The following is a 16,874-nucleotide window of genomic DNA, read 5'->3' as shown; positions in this document are numbered from 1 at the left end:
TGTACTGTATCTGGTAAGTTGTACTGTATCTTTCAACACACCTATTCGTGTTTATTTACTATTAACTAGTAAAGAGTAAGAGATGTTCGGTTCACAACCACAATCTGTCACGTCACATTTACAAGCGCCAAAAGGCTATTGTTTGAATTTCGTCATAAAATTGACAAAATCTGAGGGCTGATGATTTGTTTCATATCAAATGTAACCTGCTCTGTTTAGTCTGTCAGTGTCAGTGTCCTCTTTGCTTTGTGATTTTTCTCTGCATTAGAAAATGGATGTGTGGCGTTGAGAGCGTGTGAAAAGTGTTGCGTGAGTCTTACGCTGAATGAGTGAAAGTTGGCAGCCCTGCTATGTCTGCTCAGTGTCAGTTATCTTATAGCCAAAATATCGCCATATAACAGAGGTAGAATTTTTTCTGGCCACCAGTTCAGTGTCCGTCTGCTTGGCATCCATCTTCACCTGTTCTCCGCGCTGCCGGAAAAAGTCACAATGTGACACGTGACACTGCCTAAACTGAAACTGACTGGTCTTCTTTTTATTAGCGATGTAGAAAATGGGCAAACAGCTCTCGGAGAAAATGGGTTGTCATGTCCACACATGCATTTATTTATTTCATAAAATCGCAGCATTTTGTGTCATATTATCGCATAGGCTTAACATCGCGATTGCGATTGCGACATGATTAATCGTATCTATATGGCTATATAAGCCATATTTTACAGTGTTTAGTAGAATTGATGTCAAGCAACACAGAAATACTGGCACAGTTTCTGTGGCCAGTTGCATACACTTAGCTACTATGTTAAGACTGTAGGCTATCTTAACTACTTTGACCAACTAGCAGTCAACACAGGGGTAATCAGACTTACTTTTCCAAGTCAAATGATACCGATCTAACTTTTAAGTTAACTGACTGAAAGTTATGACTATGAGCAGTCTTGAAGAAAACAAAATTGATAACTAACTTTTAAGACTATAAACAGTTTATCCAACTGGCCACAGTCGGATGTAATTAGATCACAAGTGAATGTTTTTGTGAAGTGAGAGTATTTTACAATGGATTTGAATATGGAACAGCAAATCATTATCATGGACTAGAATGATCTGTTTTATAATTGCAATCTTACAACACTATATTGTAAGTGTGTCCCATTGGGAAATCAGAAGTTCTACAAACACTTGTAGTCTTCACCTTCACTTGAAAACTTGGGCCAAATTAGGAAATACTGGAGCGCAAAACACACTCATGTAATGTCTGTTTCATTCATACTGAAGGCCAGAGGGTGTCCTTATAGGAAATCCCTTATATGGACATCAGATATCACTACAGCTAAAAAAAACATGCAGATACAGATGTTTTGACTAATGAAAAACGAAGACAATAAACACGATTGCAATGATCTGTGTTCTTCAAGCCATCCATTGGCGTAACAAGCCAACACTGGGCCCTTATGCAGGATTATCAAGGCGGGCCTCCCTACTACAGCACGTGATGACGCAATGTCCACGAGTAGGCTACCATGAATAGGTCAGGATAGGATCATAGAGACACAGCATATAAGAGATGAGATAACTGACAAAATCAGGAGTAGCCTACGCGCACCACAACAACAACAAAAAACAGGTGAATGCACACCATAACGCATGAAAAAACACTACTGGTGACGGCGCACCATAACACATTGTTACTCACTGCTATGACTACACACACATAGGCCTAGGTCCAAATACATAAAAAAGATGCTCACTTACATTATAGCAGCCTTTTCCTGCTTTTTCTCTGTGCGAAGTTGTCGATTAAATCCTTAAGATCCAGATGGCGCGTACAGGCATTCTCAATTGACAGTATGGCAAGTACAGAGAGACGACTCTGTCCCATTGAGCTCCTGAGATAGCTTTTTATCAGTTTAAGTTTTGAAAAAAAAAAACGCTCTGCAGAGGCCACTGTCACTGGGATGGTCAAAAAAAGTATGAAAGCAGTGCAAACCTCCCCAAAACTCGCAGTGATGCAGCTGTTCTCGACGATCAGCATCTTCGTCAGCTGTTGCACTGTTTTCATTTGCGAGATATGGTCTTTCAAGCATGCACGGAATGATAACAATTGCATTGGGAAATCAGTAGTAATGTCATCTCTGTAAATATCCACCAGCCTGTTTGCTTGCTAAAACAGTTCATCATCTGTTGCAGTGCAAAGGGTCTCGGGCAGTAGAACTTTGAAATTGTCAACTGTTGATCGTAAACCGGTGAATCTCTGGGTCAGCTGAGAGATGACACTATCAAGGCAGGCATTAAACACATGGACGTGAAAGTCCATGGACTCGGCATCTGCTAAACGTTCATCTTGACACAGCTCATCAAAATGCACTTTCACTTTTCTCAACCGTGTGTTCTCAAATGCCTTACTCACTTCGCTGTTTGTTTGGCATCTTCAAAATGTTCTCAGAACGCGGTTAGGTCTCTGATGGCGCAGTCCTGTAGCTGGACTGCTATAGCCAGATTCATGTCTTGGAATTGTAGAAGTTTTGATATCACATTAGTTCGCTCCAAGATTTTGCTTTGAAGGACAACAAGACAAACAAATGAGAATTTATCCATTGCCTGTTTCAACGATGCAGCCTCATCCCGTTCATCTTTCTTTCTGCTTGTCAGTGAAAGTTTTGCCAATGCCTTCATCACATCATTGTACCAATATCTCAGAGCGGTTACTGCTTCGTAACATGAGGACCATCTAGTCGGGCATAACTGTTTCAGTGTTATGTTGGAGTCATTGTTTGTACGACACAAACAATGACTCCAACATAACACTGAAAAAGTTATGCATTGTGTGTTTTATTTGAGAGCATTGCCCATCTCTTTATGCTGTGTCCAAAGAACACATAAATGCGCTCAACAATGTCAAAGAACTGTCTTACTTCTTGTATCTTCACCGCATCAAGAATGAGATTCAAATTGTGTGAGGCACAGTGTACATACACGGCAGTTGGCTCCTTGGCAGCTATCCTTGCTTGGACACCACTGTATATGGCGCGCATATTTGCCCTCTGCTCTCTGCACTTGGAAAGGTGTCCTCCACAGACGCAACAATCTCTCTAGTAAGCTTGCTGGCCGATGAGTCGTTAACTTCACGAAATCCAATGAAGGACTCTTTGATCGTCACATCAGTGGCAACACGAGAGCATCTCGCTCAACTATGACACATCTAAAGATCTGGCTCATCTGATCAACTTTAGCCACATCTTGTGTTGTGTCCATAATCACAGAGAAAAATGAAGCTGATCGTATTTCGTCTACAATGTCTTTCTGAGTATGTTTTGCTAGAATTTTGATTAGCTCATTTGGTATCAGTGGGCTTAGGTACTTGATCGAGCGAGCAAGGCAGCTAATCAGAGGGTCGTACATTGCCAGGAGCTCAGTGACAGAAAGGAAATTACCATTAGTCATTTCCCCTATTTTTTCCCTATGTCCTCTAAACGGAATGTTGTTCATAGCTAAAGTGAGCGTAACATTAATCACACGGTGTAGTACCTGTCTCCAAAAGCTTACCTCATGAAGTATCTCCCTCTCCATATCCTTATCCATAGTTCTATTCTGACGCCAAAGGTTGCATATCACACATGCAGCTTTATGTAGAGTGGATGACTCGTGTTGTTGAATTTTCTTTGATAAATTACGCCAGGTACTTGTTTTCCATGTTGGCTTGGCAAAAAGCCAACAGGGCTTGCAGTAGGCTACATCTAGTCCAAACCAGACTTGGTTTTGCAAACGTAATATGTCATAGTAAAGGAGCGGTTATCCTTTGCGGGATCCCGTGGGAAAGGGCCAGTAGGTTTGCATGACCCCGTAGGTACAATATAACGTTTGACATTTGAGTCTAGATACTCAGGAAAGAGACCCATGTCGATTGGATACTCATGCAAAGAGGATATATTAGCAGTGATGGGCATAGAATCTACCTCGTTCTCCTCGATGCTGTTGGATGACCCGCTGGTGTTAGCACAGACCACCGAGCTCGCAGCGGGTGCCTCACTCCCTTCCTCCTCAACATTTTCACCTTCTACATCGATGTTGCTTGATCCACTGGTGGATATTGTCTGTCTCAAGTTCAACGTTTTTACTGTTTTGAACGCAATACGCATGTTCACTTACCCAATTCAAATTGGGACCCGGGGATTCCGAGCCTTTCGAGGGCAACCAGCTTTAATCGAACGAATGTTAACAACTTCTTTGACAATTTGAGCAAGGCTTTGAACAAACACAAGTTTGAACCACTAAACATGTGGAACATGGACAAAACAGGGATAACGGTCCAACGGTCCAAAATCCCAAAAGGGTTGTGGCAAGACGTGGTGAGCCCAACGTCGGCAGAAAGAGGCACACTCGTCACACTAGCCTGTGGAATCAATGCACTTGGGAAAACCATACCACCGATGTTTATTTTCCCACGAGTCCACTTTAAACCTCAAGCCTTCATCCTGGACAGCCCACCTGGCTGCATTGGGACAGCCAACGCATCAGGGTGGATGCAAGAGGCTGATTTCCTGGTATACTTGAAGCACTTCCAGTTTCATACGAAGAGCTCCTCAGAGTCTAAAGTTATTTTAATTCTTGACAACCACCCCTCGCACCTGTCTGTGGAAGGCATCAACTTCTGCCGCAGCCATGGCATTGTCCTGCTATATAGGGAGATATTCCAGGAATGTGAATTTGCACTGTCCCTAGTCACTGACCGTCCTCTTCCACCTTCCGCTGTGCCTCATCCGACAGGGCCACCTTCCACTGTACCTCCTCCAACAGGGCCTCCTCCTGCTGTGCCTATTCCAACAGGGCTACCTCCTCCGACAGAGCCACCTTCCGCTGTGCCTCCTCCAAAAGGGCCACCTCCTCTGACAGGGCCACCTTCCTTCTGTGCATCTCCCTCAAGACCATCAACCTCTGGGATGGGTACAGAAGACTTCTCACCAGAAGCTATTCGGCCACATCCCAAAGCAGGAGCCATAAGAAAGGTCCATCAACATCAACGAGCTACACTTTTACGTGCATCTGATTGAGAGATAATTCATGCAATCTTATTTCACTGTTTCTAATGTTGAGGTTATTTCAGCTTCGTACAAAGTTTGCTTCGAACATTTAGTTTAACTGCATTGTTAAAGAGGTCAAGCTTTACCACTTAACTGATTTGTGTGCTTGCATTTTAGACACTTACTTGCATTGTTCTTGCTCCGTCCATGCAATAACTGCGTCCTTGTATGAGCCGAGTTTTCTATTTACTTTAACTGCTCAGTGCTCTAGTAATATCAATGGTATGACCCATTTCAATTTAAAATCACAATATGAGCATAGCTTACTTACATTCACTAAAATATTGAAACGTTAGCGATACTGATTCAAAACGCGAGCGCCAGTGATTGACTGTCAAAGCGCAGATTGAACCCCCCATAGCCCCCCAGCTGGACTGGAAGTTCTGATTGGTTTTGCACCCGAGTCAGACCTGTCTGTTATTGGCTGAAGCACTTCAGACCTGTCTGTTAGACAGACCAGACCTGTCACACAGTAGTTTGAAAAGTGTCTGTCAAATGCCAGCTCGCTGTTGCTCTGTCGGCACCTTTGTCAAAGTACTTTGTACTTTTGGTGAATAATAAATGTAGTGAAGTTGAATTCTTTATTTTTATTCAACTCAAGTAAAAGTAAAAGTACCACAATTTATTTCTACTCAAGAAAGTAAAACACATTTAAAAATCTACTCAAGTACTGTAACGAAAGTATTTGTAATTAGTTACTTTCCACCTCTGCATATTGCTGACATCACCTCATTTTGGATAAAAATTAAAAAATATACTAAAGTACTTTGTAACGTAGTAACTTGAGTATTTTTTCAGCAAGCTACTTAATTACTCTTACTTGAGTCATATTATTTCCCAGTACTTCTACTTGTAATCAAGTAAATAATTTCTTAAGTAGCAATACTTTTACTTAAGTACAGTTTTTTTAGTAGCCTACTCTTTCCACCACTGGAAATGCATCATGTAAGTAGACAAGTGGTCAAGTGAAAAGACTGCAAGTGGGTATTGGAACAGACTCAAACACATAAACAACAATTAAAGAGGTAATTCACTGCTGGAAAAAATGGGCTTTTAATAACACTTGGCTGTCTATGCAGTAGAAAGGTGAAAACAAGTTTTGAAATCAGTGCTAGAGAAAACAGAGAAAACTGCCTGTTTCATTTCCTTTTGACAAAAAGTTAGGGAAACTTCAACACCCATAATGTAGGGGAGAGTGGGGCTGGTTGGGTCAAGGGTTGTTTGGCACACAGTTAAATTCCAGTACACTAGAGGGTGCTGCCACAAAAATCTAACATTAAAATGACTGCCCTCTATATTTTGAAATGAAATTTAAAAGTCTCTGATGAGTGATGCTATGTGGCTAACATCATTTCAGTAAAGAAGTGTGTCCTAATGTGGGTGGGGTTGGTTGACACTGATTTGGGGGTTGGTTGGCACATGTGTCAGTATAGCCATTTGGTTTTAAATGTATTCATTTATGCATTTTACGTATGTTAAAACATAATGAATATTATATAATATTATATAATATTATATAATATTATATTATATTATATTATATTATATTATATTATATTATATTATATTATATTATATTATATTATATTATAATCAGGAACAGACAAATATTTTCCCCAGATTTGGAAGAGGAACTGGTTAAGTATACTGTATGTCCAAGTCAGCCGACATTTACTTTGGCCTAGGGCTGTAGTCCAGACCACCTTTGTCGAGTCCAAGACCAGGACAAGTCAAGACCAATTCCAAAGAGGTTCGTGTACTACAGCCCTGCTTTGGCCTATATTACACAGTGAGGTTAAAAAGCTAGTCTTTCAGCTTGCTGTGTCACATAACATCAAGGTGCCTGAGACCTGGTCAGAGCTGCAGCAAGCTGGCCGTGACTGGTTTACTGCCTTTTTGAAGAGGCACCCTCCCCTCTCCATCAGAAAGACAGAGGCCACAAGCCTTGCTCGTGCTACAAGTTTTAATAAAGACAATTTTAAAGCCTTCTTCAACAACCTAAATACAGTCATGCATAGGTACAGGTTTCCTCCAGGTGACATCTGGAACATGGATGAGACAGGTGTCACTACAGTCCAGAAACCAAATAGGGTAATTGCCAGGCGGGGATTTAAGCAAATTGGGTCAATAACCTCTGTAGAGCGAGGGTCGCTTATTACCCTTCGCAGTTTCAGCCACAGGGAATAGCCTTCCTCCATATTTTGTCTTCCCCAGGGTAAATTTCAGGGACCACTTCATTTTGAATGGACCTACAGGTTGCAAATGAGGTGCAAACCCGTCAGGATGTGAACAAAAAAAATCTAAGTATGGTCAAGTTATGTTTACCACAGACTTTATTTTACTCATAAATTGAAAAAACCCTTTATAAAACCCATTGGAAAATCTAATTAAACTTCTGGTTTCTGACATCATACATGCACCACTCTTTTGGATGGCTTCACCAGAGTCAAATACGGCCTCTCCGGAGTATAAAATACTTTGGTGTATACGTCCAGAGATGGGCATAAATACATGGAAATGTATTTAAAATACAAATACAAAATACTGTGTGGAAATTTTTTATTAAATACAAAATACTGTGTGAAAAAAAATATTTAAATACAAATACAGTATTTTGTATTTTGAAAATACACAAAATACATGTGAAATTGGCCATCCAGTGCAGGTATAGGTCACAGTGAATGAAGAAACATAGGCCTACTGACTTTTCATTCCTAACCTCTGCCCTCTCTTTCTTTCTTTCTTTCTTTCTTTCTTTCTTTCTTTCTTTCTTTCTTTCTTTCTTTCTTTCTTTCTTTCTTTCTTTCTTTCTTTCTTTCTGGCAATTACAAATAAACGTATGCAAAATAGCAGCCATTTATATACTTATTTCTGGTTACAATGTAGTATATTACTTGTGGTGAACACTATTAAAAAATCCATACTGTATGTAAAACTGTGGGAACCTTTTCTGCTATCTAGCAAAGAATATGGATGGGCGATATGACCAAAATCTCAATTTTACTTCACAGTAACAATATCATGGTTTCACAATTCTCATTATCAGTTTTGATTCCACAGCATAAACTGAATTTCAAACTCTTTTGAGGTTTTTTTGTTTGTTTTGTTTTTAGTTTTTTTGTTGTTGCAGGTCCAATGCTTTTTAAGTAATTTTATGTTTATTTTATGTAAAGCTTATTTGTTTCTATTAGTTTATTCAAATTAGAAAATGTATCTAAAATTTAAAATTAGAATTAATTTAGATTCATTTGACACTATTTACCCCTTTTTTATGATTATTTTTTTATGTACGATAAAACTAAAAGCTGAAGATTTTTGTGGTGTATCATTCATCAGTGTTTTTCCACTCCAACATTCCAATAATTCCTGCCCACTAAAAGCTGCATGGATAAATTTGCTATCTTTACAAATAGGCCTATCTATGTAAACGATTTAGAAAAAGTTCCATCAATTCACACTTTATATCATCACTATGATATGTAGTGTCATAACACCCAGCCCTAGTGTGCAGTAATGCTTTAAACACATTTGACAAGCTAGTTGATAAAAATCAACAACCGGTCAAGACTGATTGGCTAACGCTATTTTCCCACTTGTCTGTGCTCTTTTATTCTTTCATGTTAACTGGAGTGAATAATGCACTATTTTAACTTTAATCAACAAGTAGAATTGATCATGACATTCTCACCTTATTTTCTTTTTTAAATCGCTGATCCAATGCTGAGCTAGTGAATGTCTGAACTAGTTGATGCACAAAATCAGTACCCTGATAAAGTACCTGGCAAAAAGTATTTTATGCATTTTGAAAAAGAAAAAAAAACTCATCTTAAATGTATTTAAATACAAATTACATTTGATTTCTTCCAAAGGCTTTAAAATACAAAATAGTATTTTGTATTTCAAATATGTATTTTAAATACATGTATCTGAAATACTGCCCATCCCTGTATACATCAGTGACAGACACATCTCTCAGAAAATAAGATATGATATATCAGGCATTAAAGTTAGTAATGCCACTAGGAATAAGAAGGACACAGCTATCGCTGAGTTGATAATTACCACGGACACGGTTATATACAGATGCATCAAAGTATTCAGCATTTATTGTTCCAGAATTTTGTATCAGAGTGGAGAAAAGGATCATTTAGGGATTACACAGTAATGTTAGCATTATGGTACAGTAGATAGAGGATATAAGATAACTAAGAGCAATCATTTGTTCAGACTCAAGCTCGTCATTAACCAGTTTACAGTGCAGTCATTTAGAAGCAGACCATACATGTTGTTAGAGATGTGAGAAACATTATACAGAATACATATGATGGGGCTTACAGTAGATTATTGTGAATACCAGCACAAATTGGGGTAAAAGTAAATGAAATGGCAGATAGCAAAGGAAGTCACTAAAAGTAATCACAGTGATTTGACAGTTAAAATCAGCAGGGCATAAGTTAAGAGCATAATTAAAGAAGAGATTAAAGGAATGGTGGCAAAGGGAGGACGTGAGAAAAGGGCAATGGTTTTACAGGATCCAAAGGAAAGTGGGAGAAATGAGGTATGCAGGAAGGAATAAGAGGGATGGGAAAATGAGGGGTGGTAGTGGTGCAATGGATAAGACACATGCCTTTGGTGTGAGAGATCCGGGTTCGAATCCACTGTGAGACACCAATGTGTCCCTGAGCAAGACACTTAACCCCTAGTTGCTCCAGAGGCGTGCGACCTCTGACATATAGCAATTGTAAGTCGCTTTGGATAAAAGCGTCAGCTAAATGAATAAATGTAAATGTAAAATAATATCGAGACTTAAGTTTGGACACACTGGGCTAAATGGATCGCTGTTCAAAATAGGTAAACATAACAGTGAAATGTGATTTCTGTAAGCAGGAAGAAAAGGCATAGAACATGTTATGCTACACTGTTGGAAATATGAAAGAGAAAGAAGACATTTGACCCAAAACTTGAGAGAGCTAAAATAACACTTTGATTTAAAAGATATTCTGTGAAAGGAGTCAAAAGATAAGTGTTATAATTTCTTATTTCAATAGAGAAACTAATTTGAGTAAAAGGAAATAAAGATTTTTTTTTTTTTTTTTTTTTTTACATAGTAGATGACAGACATTCTGGTACGCACTCCACACCAGTAGGTGGCGGTAATACACTAGTTCGCTGTTTGCCAACCACCAATAAACCTAGAAAGAAGTAGAAGTAGAAGTAGAAGAAGAAGAAATAAATACTTCTTAGTAAACTTTTAGTCACAATGGTGTCGACTTGTATTGTTCCCAGGTACAAGAATTCAAAGAGTAAATGTTAAGCGGGAGTGAGATATTTTCGGTTTCCAGAGAAGGATCCAGAGCATTGTAGGCAGTGGCTAAAGGCTGTAAAGAATCGTAAATACGGAGAGAACATGGAGAAAAGCATTCCTGTGGGAAGACATGTCTCTCATCTTTTTTCCTGATGCATCAGCTGGCTTTTATGCTCGCCTGTCTTAGTGAAAATGATCAGTTTCTGTCAGAGCGGTAGCACAGCATAAACCATAGGAAAAGCGAGAGAAACAACAACAAACCGCAAAATCGCAACACACCTAAAGAGGTAACAAGAAAACAAAATAAAACAAAAAGCAAAAGAACAGCAATTGGTAACACCACATCTTTTGCTTGTGACTGTTCACTCGTGTGCGATCCAAAAATTGCTGCTCCTAATGCAACTACTAACGCGAGTACCAGTAACCCTCCAAATAATCCAGATGCTAATCCTGATACTGCTGCTGCTATTGATGCTAATCCTGAAGCTGATGCAAATGCTGCTAATCCTAATACTGCTGCTGCTGCAATTGCTGGTAATCCTGATACCATTGATGCTAATGTGTTGAATAATTTGATTGCGGCTTCTTTAATCCATTGTAATGCTGGTTTTACTTTGGCTACTGCCCACTTTATTTGATCTGTTATCAACTTTATTGTATTTTTTACACATGTTAATAGCATTCCTCCCATTGCCACTAGAGCTATTACTACACATGACTTAAAGTTATCTATTAACCACTGTATTGCATTTATAACCCGTTGTAACAATTTTTTTGCTATTGCTACTATTGCAGCTCCTGCTATTGCTCCAACTATTGCTGATCCTATTAGTGACTGTGCTCCTATCATTGATCGCAACTTTGCTGCTGCTGCTCCTGCTACGCCTCCTGCTATTGCTGTTACTGCTACTCCTACATGTCCTTTTCTTTCTTCTTCTTCCCACAGTAATTTTAAAATGCACACTCCAGCTGCTGCTCCTGCTGCTGCTCCTACCACTACTTCACATGTTGACATTAATGCATAACCTACTACTACTACTACAACTGCTGCAACTGTCAATATTAGAGGTGATTGTAGAGTTGCCCTCGGTTCTTCTTCAGCTGCTGCTTTTCCTGCCAATGCAACAATTAAAAAACAATTAAAAATCATTTTTAGCATCAAATGTCACATTATGAAAATAAAATATACTAGTGTTGGATATTGTATGTTATCGTATTATAAGTTTAATTTCTTACCCATGTTGCGCAGGTCTTCTAAAATGATCAGCTTTTCAGATTCTTCTTTCTTCTTTCAGGGTTCTTCTTTCAAGCCAATTGCCCTCCTTTAAAGAGACAAAGTTACAAAATATGCTATCTAAAACTTCCAGGCTCCTGAAATCACTGCATATTTATCAGAATATTTATGAATAACTTTCTCTTTACCCTTGTTTGTATGTAGTTTAGTTTAGTTTAGTTTGTTTATTTATAAAGCACATTTCAACAGTCACAGGACTGACCAAAGTGCTGTACAATCATTAAATAGAACATAGCATACGGTTAAAATACACAACAGCTGAGAGGTTACAGTATAGTATTAAACAATTTAAACTAGACATATATTCAACATCAAATTAAAATATATAAGCTACAGAAGAGAGGACACTTAGATGGTATTAAAAGCTAAGGAGAATAGATGAGTTTTCAGTAGGGATTTAAAAACTGATAGCGAGTGAGCTGTTCTAATTTGTATTGGCAGGTTGTTCCATAATCTGGGTCCCGCTACTGAAAAGGCTCTATCTCCTCTACGCTTCAACCTCGTGCAGGGAACAGCAAGTATATTAAGATTACTGGATCTTAAGACACGGGACGGGCTGTATAAGTGTATAAGTTCTGATAGATAACTTGGAGCAAGATGGTGCAGGCATTTGAACACGAGTAGGAGAATTTTATAATCAATCCTATATTGGACAGGTAGCCAATGTAAAGCTCGCAGGATGGGTGTGACATGATCAAATTTACATGTTTTCGTAAGAAATTTGGCCGCAGCATTTTGAACAAGTTGAAGGCGTGTGAGCTGGGCTTTTGAAATGCCGGAATAAAGGGAGTTACAGTAATCCAAGCGTGAAGTTATGAACGCATGGATGGCTGTCTCAAGGGATTTTTCAGGAATAAAATGTTTGATTTTGGCAAGAAGGCGGAGTTGATAAAAGCCAGACGCAACAACAGAGGACACCTGTTTCTCTAAAGTTAAGCGACTGTCAAGGAAAACTCCCAAATTTCGTACGCAGCTTGTATTAAAAACCGACAAATTGCCCAAAATGCTGCTGTCAAACTCAAATTTGTCAGATGGGCCAAAAACTATAACTTCCGTCTTTGAGTCGTTTAATGTTAAGAAGTTATTTGCAAGCCAGAGCTTTACCTCATCAAGACAGTTCATTAAAGATTTAAATGCAGAGGGGTCATTTCTTTTAATCGGCAAATAGATCTGGGTGTCGTCCGCGTAAAAATGAAAGGAGACACCGTGTCTTCTTAAAATCGCGCCCAGAGGAAGAAGATATAAAGAAAAAAGCGTGGGAGATAAAATAGATAAAGTATGTATGTATATATATATATATATATATATATATATATATATATATATATATATATATATATATATATATATTAGCACGAACACACACACACTTCTCCCAGTCTTTCTCTCTGTTTTGAATATTTATAAGATTTTATTTTATTTTGCTCAAGCGATTTGAGATTATTTTGACCAAATCATGTGGACACGAAGAAGGTAGGATTTGCACACCACAATGTAGGGGTGGTTGTCTATGGAAGTAAAATAATGACAAATGTTTTTGAAACAAAAAAACGTGTTGAATTGGACTAATTGAAAAAAATTTTTTTGCTTTGCATTAACCGTGCTTGCATTTTAATGCATTGCATTTTTAGGGCTTGCATTTTTAAGGCTGAAATTCAACATGGTTGAATATTTAAGCTGTGAATATTTCAATTCAAAACATTTCACACACATTATCATTATTAAAAATTCAATAAACCATGATCACCTTTCAGATTTCACTTCTAAAATGTTAATTCTGTTTAAAATACAACCTATAATATTTGACATCGCCTTACAAATTCAGTGGTTCAAATTAGAATGCAAATTCGACATTTGACATCTGGGAACAGCTGTAACAGGTATGGAGTTTCCTCTGTGTCTTTTTTATTCAATCAAACATACTGCCTTTGAGAGTAGCCTAAAACTAATTATTTAATTAAAAAACTTAAAAGATTGGCAAAAAATCGTCTTAAGGCTCAAAAATCAAGAAGTTAATAAAAAAAATTATTTGCAGTGCATGTACATCAATCCGTGTATCATTCGTTCAGTTGTTTTGTTTTTTTAGTATTGAAAGTAGAAAATTGAGAAAACAGTTCCTATTTCGTTTTTTCAATCCAGGGTGACCAATAGAAAAGGGCATTTCATCCTGGTTTGTAGAGACCGCCCACTAAGTCACAGCTTCATTCACAAGCAAAAGTTTTTAACTCGCAAGCAAAAGTTTTCAAATTGCAAGCAAACTCGCAAACAAAAGATTTAGACCCGCAAAAAAGATAGCACAAAAGAGAGCAAAATTTGTGCGTTTGTGATGAAAAGTGTAAAAAAAAAAAAAAGGTTTTCAAAGATTTACATGACCTACAAATAATTTTGTTATCAACTTCTTTATTTTTGAGCCTTAAGAAGACTTTTTTGCAATCTTTTTTTTATTTTTATTTTATTACAAAATGATTCGTTTTACTCTCAAGTATGTTTGATTGAATAAAAAAGACACAAAGGAAACTTCATACCTACATCCCCAAACTCACACCTTATTGGGGATGTATGCTGTAATGGCAAGCAGACAAAGAATATGAATATTTAACTATATAAACAGTCAAATAATGTGTAATTATTGCTATTTTTGACTTCTGCATGAGCTCATATTAATTTTAATATCAACAATCTAAAAGGTGTGCATTATGCCTGACATCTACATGAACACTTAACAGTTGGTTTTATGACTGTAAGACATTCTCTTCAAATGCTATTAAAGTTAGAAACATGTATACCAATGTTGTATGTAACTTTAGAGAAGGTCCCTTAACTTGCAACTATCAAACGTTCAATGTCAAGCCTGCCAGTATTTGACTGGGAAACGCTTAACATGACATTTTTCACGTTAGGTTAATATTCTAAGTCTGCTTGCCTGTAGCCTATATAGTACAGCCTGCATCCCCAATAAGGTGTGAGTTTGGTCTTTTAGCATATTTCACTGTAGGCTATTAGTCCATTAAGCTTCTTTACCTATCCCGATGCATTGATGGCCCCCACACACAGTCATACATCCAACTTCTCAAAAACCAAAACTACATGAAACATGAACATGAAATAAAACTCAAAACAAGATATATATATATAAACAAATATCTTAAAATAAATATCTTAAAATTATGTGCAGCAATATCTCAGCTGTACCCCAGTACAACATCAGTTAATATTAACAAATACTAAAATTACATAATCTATTAAGGATAATGAATGTTCATTTCAACAAATACTAATACATTATTTAGCCTAAATTTAAAAAAAAATATTAATGTTAACATTAGTTAGTTAATGACCTAACATGAACATTGTATAATTATGGGTAACATATTTATTCACTTCTGCCTCTTACAAAGCTCCACACCCTCTCCTAACTGTAATAAAGTCAAATCTTACAAACCTGAAATGAACCAGGATTCCAAACAGCAAATGAAAGTTCTCTGATGAATATCATACAACAAATGTGTAAAAGAAGGCTGCACCATATGCTGTGGTCTTAAATACATGTACCCAGGATGCAAAATTCAGCTAGTCTAAATGTGATAGGAAGGCTGCTGCTTTTCAGTAAATCACATGACATTTAGGAAACTGCAGCAAAGTGAAAATGTGACGCATGCAATTGAAAGTGCTTTGAAGTGCCTATTACTACCAGGCAATGTACATTGCCAGGTAAAGTTTTCTTTATTCCAAAAAATGATTGTGCTTTCATTTTGCACTTTATTATGTTTTCATTTGAAGTATCTGTGCACTACATTTGGAAGAATTTGCTTTAGTTTTCTACCTGTTTTCATTTCATTAAGAGAACAAAATGTTTTAAACCAAATGCTTTACATTAGGCTGCAGGTATTAGGTAATAATAATCTATTATAGTTATGCTGTTAAATTATTGTATTATTCATAGTCACTTTTTAACTTATTATTTTTTATTGTCTATATTCTATAATTGATATGTCATATTCAATACCTGCAATAATTACAATAAGAAGAAGAAGAACAGCAAATACAATGTAATATCAATTGCAGAATAATATAGACAATATGAAAAAAAATTAAACATTATAATATTGATCATTTCACTGACATTTAACAAAAAGAGATTTGTTATTTTATTTTATGTAGGCCTACATACAGTGAAGATAATGTATATAAAATAATGTATATATTTTAAAATATTCGTACATAGGCTAACGTTATATAAAATAAAATGACACAACCTTGTCTCTTTTTGTTAAATTTCAGTTTTATTGATCAATAATAGCCATTATAACAGTATAAGTAGCCTAAAATGTATAAAAAGCTATACAAGTCAAGAAATAAAGTAAACAATTCTGTCAAACATTCAGTCAAACATACAACAGGCTACAACGTTAAAGTTAAATAGCCTAAATATATTAGGCTATTTATAAGTTATGAAACTTCACTTTGCCCTCAGCCAAAACGATTTGCCAGGGAAAAAAATTATAGATTAATGAGACCAAAGATTGCCCGTTAGATATACACAAGACGAATTATATCTCATGTTTAACTAGACTAGAGACATCAGAGCCAGCGGCAAACGTCAGAAGCACTAGCCGAGCCGAGGTAAGGCTGTTCCAGGCGGGGTACATGAGCGCCCAGTGATCGCCTGGATCTCAAAACTATGAAAACGTCAGATACAATTTTTAAATAGGCACTATCTTTATAAATAAACCACATATTTGAGCTTTAAACAACTGCACTGTCGACGGAAAAACTCTTAAATACATTTCGTGACACAATAACAGTAGTATGTAAACATTTTGCGGCCTTTCTCCTCTGAAAATAAAAATAGTAGGCCTACATGAAATAGTGACTAGTACCTACCCGAAACGAGTACTTGTCATAAAAGTTGGTTTTAAGAAAATATAGATGAATATTTAGATTTCAGGAATTTTACTTTATAATATAAAATATAATGTAAGCTAAAACAATATAAATCATGTCAACTCATGTTTCAACTTTTACAGCTAAGTTAACTAGCGACATCGCTAGCTATTTAAGTCTGACTGACTCTGGTGACCAACTAACGTTAGGCCTACTATTACTAATTATATCATGACAAAATACAACCAGAAACAGATGTTCAGTCTTGCTTGTGAAAGGTACAGTAATTCCCCGAGACCTGTTTTCAATTGTG

General features: G+C 37.0%; 2 long non-coding RNA genes across 2 annotated transcripts in view; both read right to left on the bottom strand.

Annotated features, from left to right (window-relative positions):
* The window catches only part of LOC309508646, a 192,728-nt gene that overhangs the window by 65,937 nt on the left and 109,917 nt on the right, over positions 1 to 16,874 (bottom strand). The window lies entirely within an intron of this gene.
* Positions 7,624 to 15,676, bottom strand: LOC309507399. Its single transcript, XR_014209141.1, has 2 exons — positions 15,120 to 15,676; positions 7,624 to 11,705 (listed from the first exon to the last, which is right to left on the bottom strand). It is a non-coding gene; the product is annotated as an uncharacterized lncRNA (long non-coding RNA).

The sequence above is a fragment of the Leuciscus leuciscus genome, assembly GCF_965113295.1.
Source record: "Leuciscus leuciscus genome assembly, chromosome: 10".
Lineage (NCBI taxonomy): Eukaryota > Metazoa > Chordata > Actinopteri > Cypriniformes > Leuciscidae > Leuciscus > Leuciscus leuciscus.
Note: the sequence above shows the minus strand (reverse complement) of the source record. Positions and strands in the feature narration are given on the sequence as shown.